We start from the raw sequence: 14,037 nt of genomic DNA on the forward strand, positions 1-14,037 counted from the left end.
TTTTATTGGATGGTAAGGAGAACATTAATTTTAAAATTAAGAGACTAAATTAAACTTTTTGATAATAAAAGAATCAAATTAAGAGATAAAAAAGTAATTTTTTAGTTATAAAAGTATATTATGACATATATGCATGGTTTAATACTCTTAACACAACAATAATTCAATATATTTTTTTAATATAGAGACTACATGCATTTTTTACAAGAGATAATCTTGCTTGTAGCAAATATGGACCATTATAGGCAATAAAAAAAACTAGCAAAGTGCAATAATAAAATGTGAGAATACATATTTAGATAAGAGCAAACTACATAGATGATCAAATAATACCTGATTTTTTTAAAAAAAGACAAGTTCTTATAAAACATTTATTTAGAGAAATATCTAATTTCTTAAAATCATTTGTGCCCCATTAAAATTTTACACTTATTTGGCTTCAAAAACATGAGCAACATAAAATATTGTACTATATGATGAATGAAAACAATTACATTTTATTTCAAATTTGTTTATTCACTTCTTGAGTGTTTTGCAAGCTTAACGAATTTACCTAAGTTTATCTTAAAAAACAAGATTTAGACAACAAGTTAACTTGTTTTCTATCTAAACTTGTAAAGGTAATGGTTGTTATCACTGCTAAATGTCTTGCTGACTTTCTTGGTTAATGTAAAAAATAAAGGTCTTCAAAGTCAATACATAGTAACTAGTGAACCTAATTAAGGTGTTGTACATCATTCAAGATGAGTATCCCAGAGATACAAATTTAGGGGAAAATGACTACTCATTTCTAAGAATTTACGTTAATAAGTTTAATGTTTGAAGAGTTGTACATTGTTCAAGATGAGTATTATATATGGGAATACCGACTCAGGACAAAATGACAACTCACTTATAAGCATTTAGGCCATTAGGTTCAATGCTTGAGGGGCTGTACATGGTCCAGGATGAGTATCCCGAGAAAACCAACTCAGGTGAGGAGATGACTCAGCCCTAAGCATTTACGCCACAAGGCTCAATTCTTGAGGACCTATACACTATTCGGAACGAATATCCCAAAAATATTAACCTAAACAAAAAGGACGACTAGCCCTTTTGTGCCTATGCCACAAGGTCCCAAGTCCAAAGAGCCAAACAAATTCCCGACTCGTCATAACATTACCAGGTAGATGAAGTGATACTCGACTCTTAACATGGTTGAGAAGGTGAAATGACAAAAGGTACAATGCAAGACAATACTTTAAAGATGCGGCAAAAAGATCAGAGGATCACCATGGTCTAACATGTCAGGGGTGCACAATCAAGCACCCTATACTATGTAAAGGGGGGGGGGGGACAGAACTGAGAATGCATGTGATGTGGCAAAAAGGACCAATGAGATCATGACACGTGGACGATGATGTTGAAGAAGAAGTGAACTGCCTGAATCACCTTAGGTTCATACTTAGGGATAGCTAGGGGGAGACATTGATGTTAGCTTTGAGATAAAGCCCTCTGTCCTCTCTCCATGGTGTTCTCCGATGTGAACATTGGCACCCATTGTGGGGTGTTTGGAAAAAATATTCCTTACGACCAAGAACCCAAGACCATGAGACTAAAAGAGCTTGCTTTTCTTCCTTTTGTTCAATCCAATTACCATTCATTGTGAACAAGCATCATGGTGACCACAAGGAGTAGGAATGGTCTTGAAAGGGGACCCACCACTTTGACGATGGAGTAGCCATGAGCACACCCAATGATATCCACTTTTGTAGCAACTACCTAAAGCGGTGGAGGACTTGCAAAACAATAATGAAGCCCAAAAAAAGCCCAACTAACTTGGAGAAAGATGAACCAAGCCAACATACTGTCCACTTTGGCCAACCTTTCTTGGAGGAGATCAATTAGGTGGTAGTCCTACCTATATTGAAGGAGCTAGCCGCTAACACCTTTGATGGTACTTAGGACCCTCAGGAGCACTTGTAGACATTTCAAACTCGGGTGTACATCAGTGGTGGGGATTGTAGAAGCAAGCTTCATGATGATGAACCAAGCAATTTTGATGATGCCAAAAGCCCAAGTGATTGATTCAAAACTTCAAGATCAAACATCAAGAATCCAATCCAAGATTCAAGAGAAGAAATCAAGAAGCAACAAGTCAAGACTTCATATAGGATAAGTATTAAAAGATTTTTTCAAAAACCAAATAGCACAGTTTTGTTTTACAAAAGAATTTTCTCAAATTTTCTAAGATACCAGACTGATTACTCTCTGGTAATCGATTACCAGTTATCAGTAATTGATTACCAGTGACCAGTTTGGTTTTCAAAATATTTTCAAATGGTTTGTAATGTTCCAAAATGATTTTCAAATAGTGTAATTGATTAAACTATATTAGTAATCGATTACAAGTGAATCTGAACGTTGGAATTCAAATCCAATTGTGAAGAGTCACAACTTTTCATAAAATACATTGTGTAATCGATTACACCTTTATGGTAATCGATTACCAGTGAATAGTTTCAAAGAAAAAGTTAAGAGTTATAAATCTTAACATGGTTTTCTCAAAAGTCATATAACTCTTCCAATGATTTCTTTGACCAAACATGAAGAGTCTATAAAAGCATGACTTTGGCACATGTTCAAAATATATGATATTCTTCTAAACAATCCTTTTTCACAATCTTTCTCTAACCATTGCCCATTGCTTTTTCTTTGCCAAAAAGCTTTCTAAACTTTGTTTCAAAACTTTGTTTTTTCTGCAAGTGGAAATTCTGCAAAAAAACAAAAGTGTGCTATCTTTTTTTCCTTCTCCATCTTGCCAAAAGATTCAAAGGACTAACCGCCTGAGATATCTTTTGTTTCCCCTTTCAAAGATTCAAGGGACTAACCGCCTAAGAATTCTTTGTCTTAACACATTGGAGGGTACATCCTTTGTGGTACAAGTAGAGCGTACATCTACTTGGGTTGTAATACTGAGAATAAGAGAGGGTACATCTCTTGTGGATCAGTTCAAGTGGAGTGTACATCCACTTGGTTGTTCAAAGAGAATAAGAGAGGGTACATCCCTTGTGGATCTTTGCTTGTAAAGGATTTTACAAGGTTATTGGAAATCTCAAGAACCGGTGGTTGCTTGGGGATTGGATGTAGGCACGGGTTGTTACCGAACCAGTATAAATCTTGTGTTTGTCTTCTTCTTCCCTACACTCTTTATCTTTCCGCTGTGTACTTTTTATTTCCGCTTTACTTTTGTCTAAGTTATTGTTTCTGTTCTTTACTTTCTCATAACTTAGTAGTAAAGCCTAATTGAATCTAGTAACATTAAGAAGGATAAATTTTTAATTAGTCAAGACACGCTCATAATTAATTCAACCCCCCCTTCTTAATTATTCTGAGGCCACTTGATCCAACAGGGATGACACTATGAGTTGCAAGGCCTTCCTGGCCACCTTGAGAGGATTGAATATTCAATGGTTCTCAAGTTCCTCTTAAGATCCATTTCCAACTTTCAGGAGTTGGCCGAACAATTCAAATCCTAGTTCGCGGCTAGCAAAAGTAAATGGTTGGAGGTTGCTGACTTGTTTGATGTCAAGCAACAAAAGGTGAATCGTTGAAAAAAATACCTCGTTAGGTTCAACATAGCAACGCTGATGGTGGATGACCCTAACCAAAAGTTCTTTGTAAAGGCTTTTCAGTAAAGCCTACTTGTCAGGACTTTTTTCGACTCCTTGGTACTTGGGAGGCTAGGGGACATGGAAGAAATAGGTTCAAGAGGCGAGAAGCGCATAGAGCAAAGAAGGACACTACTAAAAGAAGGGAGATTGAGTAGGAAACCTACTCAAAATATTGCTCGAGAAGGTGGATACCATCCCCATCCTAAGTCTAAATCGTGGAGAGGCCTTGAGGAGACTAGAGGAGGAATTGGGAGTCAATCCTTGTCTTTACCCCACTCAAAACACGGAGAGAGAAAATTTGAAGGAGATTCATCACACCCATCTACTAAACAACCCTAAGTTCACAGAAGCACAACTAGGATCAAGGATTGATAAATTGTGCGAGTATCACAGAACTAGGGGAATGACATGGAGGAATGCAAAAATTTGAAAATAGAGATCGAAAAGCTAATCCTGAGGGTTCACTTGACAAAATACATTTATGATCAAAATGAAAAAAAAGAAAGAATGAGAACCCCTCCTAAGTACTTATAGACCAAAGGAGCTCAATAAACATAATGCATTGAAACATGTACAAGAAGATGGAAATACCAAGAGAAAGGCCAAAATCGTGCTCATGTTCACTAGTTGTTTTTCAGGAGAATAGACATAAATTTGGGGGCATGCCTACTTATGAACTATGTTCAGCATCGATAAGAACGCGAAGATGGTCACTCTCTGGTATATGGTAATTGACACCATAACATGATCATGGGAAGAGCAACCTTGAATTAGTTAGGGGCGGTAGTCTAGAAACCACATCTTTGTATAAAATACCCCTTGGATCAACACCAAATTGGTAAATTAAGGGTTGACAGGTAATTGGCGAGAAAATGTTACAAAGATAGCCTATAAATAAAAGAAGGGAAAAGATACTGGCCAAGACAAGCTGATCTATTAACGTCTTGGATTTAGATCCTCGGAGTGAGCCTGTGGAACGACAACCCAAGCTGGTGGATGACTTGAAAGAGGTACTCATTGGAGGAAAATTGAAGCAAAAAACTAAGTTTGGTCGATTAGTGCCGTTGATTGTGGATGAAGAATTGATTAGATGTTTAGTATGCAATAAAGATATCTTTAGCTGGAAAGTGCGAGTCATGTTGAGAATAAACCCCAAGTTCATTTCCCACAAACTCTCTTTGAACTTTGAAGCAAGGCCTGTGGCCCAGAAATGGAGAAAGTTTGGGGACGACAAGAGAAGACCAATAAAATAAAAAGTTGAGAAACTCCTTGCTGCAAACTTTATCAGATATTGGATCAAGTGGCCTCAGAATAATTAAGAAGGGGGGGTTGAATTAATTATTAATGTGTCTTGACTAATTAAACATTATCCTTCTTAATATTACTAGATTCAATTAGGTTTTACTACTAAGTTATGAGGAAGTAAAGAACAAAAACAATAGACAAAAGTAAAGCGGAAATAAAAGTACACAACGGAAAAATAAAGAGTGTAGGGAAGAAGAAAACAAACACAAGATTTATACTAGTTCGACAACAACCCGTGCCTACATCCAATCCCCAAGCAACCACCGGTTCTTAAGATTTCCAATAACCTTGTAAAATCCTTTACAAGCAAAGATCTACAAGGGATGTACCCTCCCTTGTTCTCTTTGAACAACCAAGTGGATGTACCCTTCACTTGAACTGATCCACAAGAGATGTACCCTCTCTTGTTCTCAATATTACAACCCAAGTAGATGTACCCTCTACTTGTACCACAAAGGATGTACCCTCCAATGTGTTAAGACAAAGAATTCTTAGGCGGTTAGTCCCTTGAATCTTTGTAAGGGGAAACAAAAGATATCTCAGGCGGTTAGTCCTTTGAAATCTTTTGTTTAAAGGGAAGAGGAAGAATCAAAAGAATTCTCAGGCGGTTAGTCCTTTGAATCTTTTGGCTAGAGGGAGAAGGAAGAATCAAAAGAATTCTCAAGCGATTAGTCCTTTGAATCTTTTGGCAAGAGGGAGAAGGAAGAAAAGATAGCACACTTTTGTTTTCTGCAAAATTTCCACTTGTAGAAAAACAAAGTTTTGAAAACAAAGTTTAGAAAGCTTTTTGGCAAAGAAAAAGCAATGGGCAATGGTTAGAGAAAGATTGTGAAAAAGGATTGTTTGGAAGAATATATTATATCTTTTGAACATGTGCCAAAGTCATGCTTTTATAGACTCTTCATGTCTGGTCAAAGAAACCATTGGAAGAGTTATGACTTTTGAGAAAACCATGTTAAGAGTTATAACTCAACTTTTTCTTTAAAACTATTCACTGGTAATCGATTACCACAATGGTGTAATCGATTACACAATGTATTTTATGAAAAGTTGTGACTCTTCACAATTGGATTTGAATTCCAACGTTCAGATTCACTTGTAATCGATTACTAATATAGTGTAATCGATTACACTATTTGAAAATCATTTTGGAATGTTGCAAACCATTTGAAAACATTTTGAAAACCAAACTGGTTAGTGGTAATCGATTACTGATAACTGGTAATCGATTACCAGAGAGTAATCACTCTGGTAACTTAGAAAATTTGAGAAAATTCTTTTGTAAAACAAAACTGTGCTATTTGGTTTTTGAAAAATTCTTTTAATACTTACCCTATATGAAGTCTTGACTTGTTGCTTCTTGATTTCTTCCCTTGAATCTTGAATCTTGGATTGGATTCTTGATGCTTGATCTTGAAGTCTTGAATCAATCTTGAATCAATCACTTGGGCTTTTGGTATCATCAAAATTGCTTGGTTCATCATCATGAAGCTTGCTTCTACATCAGAGAGGTCTAGTATCCGACTTGGTTGGAGAATGCTATCATGGTTAAGAAGAGAAGCAATAAGTGGCGCATGTGCATAGACTATGCTGAGTTAAACTAAGCTTGCCCTAAAGATTGATACCTATTTCCCAACATAGATCAATTAGTGGATGTGGCTTCTAGGTATGATTTTCTTAGCTTCATGGATTCATATTCAGGGTACAACCAAATTTTGATGAATCCACAAGATGAGGAGAAGAATTCCTTCACCACCGAATTTGGGAATTTTTGTTACAAAGTCATGCCATTTGGGCAAAAGAACACTAGGGCAACATACTAGCAATTGATGAACATAGTATTTGAAGGACGACTTGGAAAAAGACATAGAAGTATACGTGGACGACATGGTTGTCAAATAAGAAAACTTAGAGGGACATTGTAGAGAATTGTAGGATTTGTTTGATACCATGAGAAAGCACAACCTCTGATTAACCATGCTTAGGTATCTTATGATAATGTCTCATTTTCTACTATTTCAATAGTCTAAAAACACTACTCAATCACACAACAAAACAATAACATTGTCTACCACACATAGAGGTAATATTGGGATGTTACACTCAACATTAATCTGGTAATGGATTTTTCATTGAATTCTATAAAAAGGTTTCTCTTGCTCAAGAACTGTCGCAACGTGCCCATCGCGGGCGAGCGAGGGCGAGGCTCACAGGTGCGCTTCCCAAAGGAGGAAAGATGCGCGGAGTCGCCACCAACATTTATTTGTGGAAAACGTCGGGAAAACCGAAGGAAACCGGTCAAAATGAAAATTCTAAGTTCGGGAGTTGTATTTACGTTTGAGGAAGGTATTAGCACCTCTCACGTTTGTCTCAAAGGACAACAACCTATTTTTTAGAATTGTGGAATTGTGTTATCTTAACTTTTATCTCTTTTTATTTTTTGAGGTCGACAAAAGCGGGGCTTTTGCTCCTACGTACCCTCCTTTGGAGAGGAAATCAGACCTACGTAGTTCTTTCTTATGCGTGAATCAAGCGATTCTTTTTTACTTGAAAGGTGATCATTTTAAGGCGTTGGACCTTAAAAATGATCCATTTTACTTGGTAAGAAACTGAAATGATAAATCTTCAAAATCCTATTTTTGTGGACGAGCTTGACTAGGCGAGTTGTTTTTAGCCTTAATTTCACTTTAGTTATTAGTCAATTCAATTAAGAATGAGAAATCCCAAAGAGAAAACGTCCGATTGATTTTTCGCTTTACTTTACTAAAAGATATTTTTTTTATTATTATATTATTTATTTTACCTCTTTTTTGATTTCCAACGTGGTTACGGCACGACCGAACGGTCAGAATTCATTTTAACCGAAGTTAACGGATGATACAATTCAAACGATCGGTGTAAATTTATTTTATTTTTAGATTAGGCGAGAAATGACTTAAATAAATGGCTTAAGCACGTCAAAAGGGGGCATAAAAAGTAAATGAAAACGAGAATAAAAATACATGAAACAAAATGTGGACCACCACGGGTACATAGAATGAATTGAAAAGCTCGGTTTGAGGTACTTACCCGTTGAAGACCGAAGAAAACGAAAAACGAACGATGAATGTTGAAGAACGGTCGAGAATCTTCGCGTAATTACTCACGGAAACGTTACGGAAACGTTACGGAAGCGCCTTGTCTTGGATTTTCTTCACGGAAATAATTTTCCTCAGCAATTTCGAGAGAGAGAAGTGCCAAGATGGCTGAACCCCTTTCTTCTTCACTTTTCCCCCTATTTATAGCAAAATAGGGGAGAAGCTTGCCACCCAGCTCGCCCAGGCAAGCAAGGTTGCTTCCTCCAGAAGCAACAACCTTCTGGAGGAAGGATCTGGAAGGTCCAAGTGGGCTAGATTGCTATTTGCACCCCCTTTTTACTAAATGCACCCCTTCTATATTTTTTTGTAATTCTTTTTCCGTAACGTTACGAAACTTTACGAATTTCGTAACGATACTTATTTTCCTTCCGTAAGGTTACGAATCCTTACGGATTATGTATTTACTCTTTTTTAGCTTTCGAAGAAGTTACGGAAACTCACGGATTGCGCAAAAACACCTCTTTTCGATTTCCGCCACATTACGGAATTTCACGGATCGCGCAAGCCTGCTTCCTTTTGATTTCTGACACGTCTCGGGACTTCATTTATTGTGCAACAAAGGACGCCAAGTATCTCAAAGCGGCTAACCAAAGGTTGCATGTTATCAAGTAATAATCCCCGGACGAAATTAGGGTATGACAAGAACAAAAAGTGAGAAAAAGATAATCAGGTAAAAAAATAAGCACAAGTTCTATGAAGCAAAACTTTGCAAAATTAGTGGATGATATATTCAACACTTAATCTTTTTCATCCTTTGCTATCCAAAGTTATTTGCATTTGAGCTTAATTGTTTATCCACTCTTTGAGTGTTGTTGAATCATTGTATTCATTCAAACTTTTGCTTGTGAAAGCCAGGAGTGACTTAGTGTTAAAACAATACTTAGGCGGTCTTAGATTCCAGGGGAGTCTAAGTGTGTGTCAGAAGTGACATAGAGAATACTTGTAAAGCCAAGAGTGATAGGACAAAATAATTGTTTGTAATCAAATTTTTGATTAGTAGAACCATTTACAGTTCTGTAAAGGAGAATTGGATGTAGCTATATTTGAGTGGACTAATATAAATCAAAAGTTTCTATGTCTCTTTTAAGAAGTTTTATGGAGTATTCTTTTAAGCTTATCTTGACACAATTGCTCACCAAGTGTTTACCAAAAATCCTTTGTGAAAATATTGTTTTTTCATTACTAGACGAACAAACCTTGTTTTTCTATTCAGTGGACAACACTGTTATATCCATCTTTTTAGATTGGTGATAAAAGTTTTTATTTGCGAAAAATTATTATCTTTGATTAACACACTATTCAATCCTCATTCTAGTGTGATTGTCGATATCTTACGAGTATATTCCCAAGGTCCTCGTAAGGAGTTTGCCAACCTAATGTTAGAAGAGGAAAAAGAAGTAGAAGCTTTGATAAATGCCAAGTATACTTATTTATCTTACATTTTCCTAGCTTAAAACTTTTTTTGGTTTAATTTCACTAATAATTAGATATATATTTAGTGTTTTTAATTTATTAGGGACTTTAGATTTTTAGGTTTCATTGTAGGCAAAGAAAAGGATTTGATGATTTTTGGAAAAATAGCATTTGGAAGATCAAGCCACACCTATGGAAGCAAGTTTTCAAGGTCAATTTTCACTTATTTTTCTTCGGCCATCTTAAGGCTAAGCCTTGAAAAGTTGAAGCTTAGCCTGAAAGCATCAAAAAGCTCCTTTGTTGCTGTCAGTCTAAGGCTATGTGTGGAAAACTCGAGGCTAAGTGATAAACCACTTTTTGAGTGATATTTTGTGTCAGTTTTTGTACTATTTTTATGCATTTTCTTGGCAGAACTCACGTTTGGAGACTAGTTTTGTCTTGTAGAAGTATAGTCGCTCAATGGAGTGAAAGAGGTTGAGATTTTATGTTTTATGAAGATTTGAAGAACTTTCTCACTAGACTATGGGCGTGGTACATTCATCACCGTTGTGGATAGCAGTACGACTGATAACTACTATTTATAAGTATATTTTGGGATTAAATTGTAAGAGATTGGTAATTTTTCTCTCCTATTTCTTCCTTTTTGTGCAAATAATTGTTATTTTAACATCATTTGAGTTTTTGTGCAGAAAATATTAAAATTTGATGAATTTGTGATGTTTAGTGAGTAAAGTAAAGCCTAAAAGAGCAAATTGGAAATTTGAAGAGGTGCGCTTAGTGCGTACCAGGCACTCAGTGCGAGGCACATGCTTAGCGCCAGTAGGATAATTTAGGAAAACAGGGTTAATTGAGGAAAAAAGGCTAATTTAGTAAAGAGTCGTGCTTAGCACGAGTATCACGCTAAGCACGAGGGATTACTGCCATACTCGCTAAACGCGACAAGTGCACTTGACACGAGGTTGCATGAAAACTAAGCTAATCTGAACTTATAAAAGAAGGAGAGAGAAGAAGGAAAAACACACAGAAAATTCAAGAGAATATAATTCCTTATAGAAGGCAAAGTCTAGAAGAAGAAGAAGAAAGAAGCATTAGGAGTCATTCCGTCCCTCCATTCCCTTTCTTATCTATCCCTCTTTTACTAAATATTACCCTCTAGCAATTGTAAAGTCTCCCTTTGTTGGGAACTTGGCAGCCAACTACTTTTGATGTAATTTCTCTTACTATCTATTTATTAATATTATTTTTGCATTATCCTTTCTTGTGCTTCATATAATTGCTTGTGGCTTGATCATCCATTTGCATGGTAAGTTTTAAGGGTAGCGTTAGGAAACATTATTTTCTAATAGAACTAGGAGAATAGTATCTAAATAAAGTCATCACTTGAGATAGGTTGATTTTGTTTAGCCTGTTATACATATTTATTCTTAATGCAATTTATTATTTTATCTCTGCAGAGGGATTTGAGAGAGAAGATAGATAAGTTATGCTCTTTCACTCAAGGGATCTTGGTTTGAGTACATTAGTAGATGTAGGTGTAAATTGGAATAATTATAAATAGAGAAAAATCATTAATATTACTTCAAGAGTAGCTTTGGTAGGCTAAGTTTCCAACATTCTCATCTTCTGAATTTAACTTCTATATTATTGACTTTTTTTTCTCTTTTATGTTTTTAATTAATTAATTTAAAGTTTTGTGTAATTCCTTTCCTTGCTTATTTTAATTAAATTCTTTGCCAATTTAATTTACCATTTTTCTCACAAACTTTTTTTAAATCAATTTTCTTTAACTTTTTTTATTAATCAAATATTCATCTACTTAAGTACAAACAAAGTATATCTGGATTCGACACTCGGACTCCATTTTAAATTTACTACTTGGGATGAATTTGTGCACTTGCCAAACCGTTTAACGACGACCATGGAAAAATGATGACATCCCTTTTGAACAACGTTAGCTTCCAACAACGGTCGTGGTAGACTCACTATGGCCATAATCCACACTATGATGGCCATAGTCATTCCACAACATCCCAAAACTTTTGATGATTGTTTGCATCCCATCCCGTTAGACTAGACAAAGCTTTATATACCAATGTCTAGTAGCAGTTCTTCACCTAATCAGTAACCATATAAAAGCTCTAAAACCTAATATACAACTAAAGTTCCTTACAATTATTAAAAGTTATTACTTCAGTTTTACAGACAACGTGAAAAGACCATCCCACAATCCTATATACATGCATGTTAACCAAAATCCGAATGACTGCCATAACAATTTTCCCACAAATCTCAATTAAAATCACATTCCAAAAAATTGATCATTCTAAGCCTATTATCAATGAAGAAAATATTAAGAATGCTTTCATATCCAATCCACTTATATGGTATCATGTGGTGATTTTAGAAGTTGAATCTTACATGTTACTAGTGTGTTCAAATTCCTCTTTAATGTTGTTAAAATATGAAGTTTTAAAAAGGAAGGATTTAAACACATTTTAGAAGCACAATCATAAATACAACATATTATATAGACTTACATCATGAATAAGCTCTAGTTTGGACAACAGAGCAACACCTATCCCATCATTCACAAAAAAAAAATGTTTAAAACATATTGCATTTCTTGAAAAAGTGTTTAGATTTAAAATTGGAGAAAATTGACATGAAAAAGCCTCTCTTTCTTCTCGTAAGTTCTAAGTGACTTTAATATTTTTTTTCTATGAATCAGTGACTCAAACTCAGATGACAATAATAGAGATGAACTGAAGCAATGTATCATCAAACAAATAGGAAAAGAAGCTATTTGATAAAAGTTATTGATTACTAAGCTATGAAACAAACCTGATGCAAGCAAGGTAGGGCTAGTGATGGATGTCAAAGAAGTCCTTTGGTTAGAATTTCCAGCGTTTGTTTTTTCCTCCTTTGAGTTAACTTCACAGTTTGTCAGCCTGCTTGAACAGCGAATGGAAGCCTCAGCTTTAGCCTCATTAGCATGCTTAGTTTTTGTCTTCACAAGAGTGCCATTAGTGCTTTTCTTCATCCCATCTCCACCAGTTAATTTGGTTGGAAAAGAAAGGCTCTTGGAAAGGTTTGGCCTATGTTTGATATGAAGTTGTGGACTTCAAATTGGGTTCGTCTTAGGTGGCAAATTTGTTGTTCTTTGAAGCAACACCACCTTTGCCACCATGTCCCTAACCACATTTATATGAATCAGAGTGGAAGATCATGTAATGTGTATTCTAAATGTAAATGACTATTAAGAGTTTAATTGAAGACACAATTATGATACATATAAGGTACATTGGCAAGTTTTGAGATTTTACTTGTTGCAGATTTGGGCCATTTAACTTTTACATCAGTTTTAGATACCTTATTGTTGGTTTGAATTTTAGCATTACAACTATTTTCAGCTTCTTTATTTATGTTCTCCTTGGTTGTTTCCCCAATGACGTGTTTCTCGTCCTCCATAGCAACTCCATTTTCAGATTCCATTATGCTATAAATAGTCACAGAATATAAAGTTTAGTTTAGAGATGATTTGTTGTACAAGGTTTCTGAATCAAGTAACTAAAGAAAATAAACATCAATAGAAAATCCAACACAATATTAAAGGCTTATAGCCCATGGCTAACTTCAGTTTTCCTGAAACATCTATGATTTAAGTGTTTTTATGTCATATCAGACTCTTAACACCAATAAATTGCATGATGGGAATCATTGCGGTGAAAATGCATATGCCATTGGGTAGTGAATGATGAAATCCAATAAAGAACTTCCAAATCTCTCTTTTATGTGACATACTCAACTAACTCAATGTACTTTTGTAGCTAAGTGGTTGTACTCTTGAGAATATATAATATGTATATGCCATTGCAATCCAACAAAAGCAATCTCACTCAAATCATATATTTTACTAAAAAAATCCAGATCATGCCTATGCTGTAATTTTGATATTTCTTCATAAGGAAGCCATTCTCTGAAATGAAAGTACTATCAAGGACAAATGCAAAAGATCAAGACTCTCAGTTCCCATTTAACATCAAGAATAGTATATACCATTTTAGTAATAATAACTGAAAATATTTTAGTGGAAGACATAGATGAGTCACTCACCATTACAATCAAAAGGGATCCATACATTGTTATTGAAACACTTAAGCCGATGCTACCTACGAGAAGCTTCCGATGATGATTATCATGGAATGGAAAAGCTGACATTGCAACAATTATAAAGAACACCAGCAAAAATGGTATTGTAGTCATGGCTACCTTCACCTGCAACAACATATTTACACATCTCAAAAACCATGTCTCTTACAACCTATATAGCATTATTTGGATACAAGAACCTAAAAAACAAGGTGCCAAGTGTGCAAACATTTTTAACACAAGAAGAGAATAACTAAGTCAATTGATTAACTTATGTTTACCTTTCCTTTGGTTGAAGCATACCAGAAGTAAATGAGAACATAGGATAACTCGAGAACAATACGAATTCCGTTAACTGTGATGAGATGGAAATTTTCCTA

This window comes from Glycine soja, chromosome 1, assembly GCF_004193775.1.
Source record: "Glycine soja cultivar W05 chromosome 1, ASM419377v2, whole genome shotgun sequence".
Taxonomy (NCBI): Eukaryota; Viridiplantae; Streptophyta; class Magnoliopsida; order Fabales; family Fabaceae; genus Glycine; species Glycine soja.